A 4,861-nucleotide genomic window follows, 5' to 3' on the forward strand; every position below is an offset into this window, starting at 1 on the left:
CATTCATTCGTTCATACAGACCTGTCCGACCTTCACAAGGGTCAGGGGTCACCTTTCCATGTAAAATATGAGGATTTTAGCCTTAATTTCTGGAATAAATCACCAAGACTTTGAGCTGGGGAGCTGAGCTTTTAGTATGTTGTCCAGACTGTAGAGGAGATTGTTTGTGCCAAAACTCAGAGCTCTGCGACATTCAGAAGGGTCAAAAATGGCCAAAAAGAAATGCGTATGCGTTTGTAAGGCCTCAATTAAAACTACACATATTTTTCAACAGCAACAGGCCGGTTTAACAGCAGGGGGGAAAGGGGGGGGTAGGGGGCGATGCAGGCGGCGGTTGGTGCAGTGAGATGGAGCTCCAGTGGATCTGTGGAAACACAGATCCACCAAGGCCAAACTACAAAGTGCAACAGATAATGATAATGACAGTTCAAAATGTGAGGAGAGGAGAGGAGAGGAGAGGAGAGGAGAGGAGAGGAGAGGAGAGGAGAGGAGAGGAGAGGAGAGGGCTCCATGTAACCAGATGTGTCCCCCAGCAGTCTAAGTCTATAGCAGCGTAGCTATAAAATGGTTCAGAGCTACCTGGACCAGCCCTAACTAAAAGCCCTGTCATAAAGGAAGGTCTTAAGTCTAGACTTAAATGTAGTTAGAGTGTCTGCCTCTTTGACCCATGGAGAGAGCTGGTTCCACATAAGGAGCCCGGGCGGCACGGTGGCACAGTGGTCAGCACTGTTGCCTCACAGCAAGAAGGTCCTGGGTTCGAATCCCCGGCCGCCCAGGTCCTTTCTGTGTGGAGTTTGCATGTTCTCCCCGTGTCTGCGTGGGTTTCCTCCGGGTGCTCCGGTTTCCCCCACCACTAAAAACATGTCGGCTAGGTTAATCCTCCAGTCAGTGCCCCTGACCAAAGGCACTGGCTCATAATCTGGAGTTGGTCCCCGGGCGCTGCCCACTGCTCCTCAGGGATGGGTTAAATGCAGAGAAAGAATTTCACTGTACTAGCTGTATATGTGACAAATAAAGTACCTTTACCTTTAACTGAGGGCTCTACCTCCCAGTCTGTTTTTAGAGATACTGGGAGTCACTAACAGACCTGCGTTCTGGAAGCGGAGTGCTCTGGTAGGACAGTAAGGAATGATTAGTTCTTTCAGATAGGTTGGAGCTTTATCATTAAGAGCCTTATAAGTCAGCGGAAGGATTTTGAAGTCTATTCTAAATCCTACAGGATGCCAGTGGAGAGAAGCTAAAGTGGGCGAGATGTGTTCTCTCTTCCTAACTCCTGTCAAAACTGTGCGCCCACTTCCGGTTTCTTCCCGAATCCGAAGTTTTTAATCACAATTTCATGATCTAGTCTCTGTAGCAGGATGCTGTGGTCAATGGTGTCAAATGCAGCACTGAGGTCCAAAAGTACAAGTACAGAGACGAGACCTCTGTCTGAAGCTACAAGAAGATCATTAGAGACTTTGACCAGTGCTGTTTCAGTGCTATGGTGTTCTCTGAATCCAGATTGGAAAGCTTCAAAGAGCTCATTTCTGTGCAGATGTTCATGTAGCTGCTCCAGGACAACCTTCTCGAGGATCTTGGAGATGTAGGGGAGGTTGGATATAGGCCTATAGTTGGCTAGGACATCTGGGTCAAGAGAAGGTTTTTTAAGTAAAGGGTTTAGACAGAGTTTATCCATGCTGTAGATCCTGAAGGTACACAGTTAAAATAAATGGACAATGGCTGAAAATGGTCATAGATACAGGAAGTGGTAGAAACTTCATAGGAGAAGACCTGTATAAGAGAACAATGTCAAATAGAACAAAACTGAAACCAACGAAAAAGAGATTTTATGCCTATGCTCAAACTACTCCACTTAAATGTGTAGGTTATTTTGAGGCAGAAATGAGATGGAAAGACAACATAGTCACAGACAACATTTATGTTATAGAAGGACATGTAGAAGCATTGCTAGGCAGAAAAACAACTTTTGAGTTAAAAATACTCAACACAGGAGAAAAAGTGAACACAATAGAGCAGACAGAGAGATTCAGCGAGCTCGTTAAAGAGTACCCACTAGTTTTTAAAGGACTAGGTTAGGCTTGGGCGGTATTACGGTAATACCGTATACTGCAGGTATTTAAAAATAGCAACGGTATCAGTTTCAATACCGTCATGAAAAAATGCAATGCACTTATACAGGAGATAAGGATTAAATATTAAATAAAAGTAATTTAATGTCTAAAATTAATTATATGTCCAGTAGCACTTATGTGTGGTTGAATTTTAAGTTAGTTTAATATGTTTTAGCCTACTTTTAACACCCCCCCCCCCCCCCCCCCCCCCCCCCCGCGTGCTCCCCCGTCGGACACGTTCCTCATAGTCACTCTCACTCACACACACACATCACACAGCCAGATCGCTCTGCACACAGTTTATTAACTTGATTAGTTTCAAAAAGTCGGTCAGGTTTTACCGTTATGCCTGTTATTTCACCAATAAACACAGTAGATGAGCGTGAGTGACTGAGCTGCGGCGTGGAGCGGTGCGCGACTCTGACTGCAGCGGGGACTATCATCATGTCTCTGCTCCGTGACACTGTGAGACTGACCGCCGGTGAGCCTGTGGGACGGGTCCCGCTAATCGTTGAAAACACCAGTGATACGTCTCCAAACCAGAAACTTGGAAAAAGTCGCTCTTGACAAGAAAAAAAAAAAAAGGCACCGGACCTGCCGTGCCGTGTAAAAAAAAAAAAAAAAAAAAAACTGACAGCGAGTGCGTGTCATGACTTCCTGTATCTGGCCCTTCAAAATAAAAGCCCTATAGCCTTTCATATACAGTTCGGTCATATTGATTTTGACTTAATTTTGACAAGACAGGGCTCCAAATGTTTTTTTTTTTCCTGCGACCAATCGACCAATGAGATTTTGGTCTGCTAATGTTTAGCCCTAGTATTCAGTTTCTAAATGGTGAATACACAAGCCAATGTTTGGTAATGCCACTTACGTCATCATTTTTAATTAGTCACGGTAATACCGTATACCGTGGTAAAATGTGGAGGAAGTTTGACGGTATCAAAATGTGGATACCGCCCAAGCCTAGACTAGGTCAAATTAAAGGTTATAGCCATAAAGTTACAGTCGATGAAAAAGTCCCGCCTGTAGCACAAGGTTTAAGGAGAGTCCCTTATCCCATGTTAGAGGCTGTAAACCAGGAGCTAGACAAGATGCTGGAACAAGGCTTAATAGAGGAAGTAAATGAAGGATCAGAATAGGTTTCTAATATCCTGATTGTACCCAAGAAAGACACAAAAGAAGTGAGGCTATGTGTAGACCTGCAAGAAGTTAACAGAGCAGTGATCAGGGAAAGACATCCAGTACCAACTGTAGATAGCATCTTACAGGCAGTGCAGGGAGCAAAAGTGTTTGCTAAGCTAGATGCACGCAAAGGGTTTTGGCAGAGTCCAGACCACTAACGACGTTCATCACACACAGAGGGTGCTACCGCTTCAGAAAAGTTCCCTTTGGATTATCGAGTGCACCTGAAGCCTACCAGAAGGCTATGGACTCTATGTTATGTGGCATGCCTGGAACTGTTTGCTACATGGATGATGTGGTGATATTCGGAGAGAACGAAGAACAACTTGGACAGAGACTGAGACAAGTCTTCCAGAGATTCGAGGACAGAGGTCTAACACTCAACAGAGACAAGTGTATCTTTGGACTACAACAGATCGAGATACTTGGACATCTAATCACCGCTGAAGGAATCAAACCAGATCCAAGAAAGGTCGAGGCCGTCTGCAAAGCGCCCAGACCTGAGAATGTCCAGCTACTGTGCTCATTCCTAGGCACATGTGGATTTTTGATTAAACTCATACCAAACTACACAAACTTGTCAGAACCACTACGGAAACTGACTAGAAAAGAACAAGTGTGGGAGTGGACAAGTGAAACAGAGAGATCATTCCAAGCAATGAAAGAAGCATTGGTGAGTGAGCCATGCCTGGCCTACTTTAAACTAGATGCACCCACATTAGTCATTAGTGATGCTACGGACCCAGTCGGATGGACAGAACAAGCCAATAGCCTGCCGTTCATTGACTCCAACAGAACGCCGCTATTCTCAGATAGAACGTGAGGCTTTAGGATGTACGGGCTGTAGAATATTTTAGAACCTACTTGTGGGGAGGGAAGTTTACGCTACAAACAGATCACAAACCCCTCATCTACATGTTCAACCCAGAGAAAGCGACACTGTCACCACCACGAATACAGAGACTTGGTTTGAGACTGCAACCATATGACTACAAGATAGTCCAACGTAGCAGACTCACTTTCACGACATCATCATCTTTATGGTCACGACAAAACCATCAACAAGTTGTGATGCAACAAAGTTTCACCTCTTCACAGCAAATCTTTTTTTGGGGGGGGGTTTGATTGATGGGAAGAAACTGTTGTTCAGTGTTACGTGTCATTTAGAAACGCTTTCTCAGATTACTCTATTAATCTGATTAACTATTAATCTGATGACTTTTTTAAGTAATGGAGGAATGAAACACATTATCATTTCTAAAATAGTAACTAGATCACTTCCCCGTTCCAGTCGCTGCGAACGCCTACATTCTTGCAAGTAATAATGATATTCAGGCAACGCGGCACCTTCCTGCCGGGTTGTCTACGTGTGTTTACTGTAAATTATTCAACATAACGTTTTATTTATCTGTTTCAAGGAAACAGAAACGTAGTTTGGACCCGTCTTTTGTTAATTTCCAATCCAACTGCATGCGACCGGAAGATCAGGGTGTTTACAACGCTATGCGCAGGTGCTCATGGGAAATGGGGTCTTCCTTCAGGTAAAACACTACCGCTTTGGTCCACAG

Source organism: Trachurus trachurus (assembly GCF_905171665.1).
Source record: "Trachurus trachurus genome assembly, chromosome: 22".
Taxonomy (NCBI): Eukaryota; Metazoa; Chordata; class Actinopteri; order Carangiformes; family Carangidae; genus Trachurus; species Trachurus trachurus.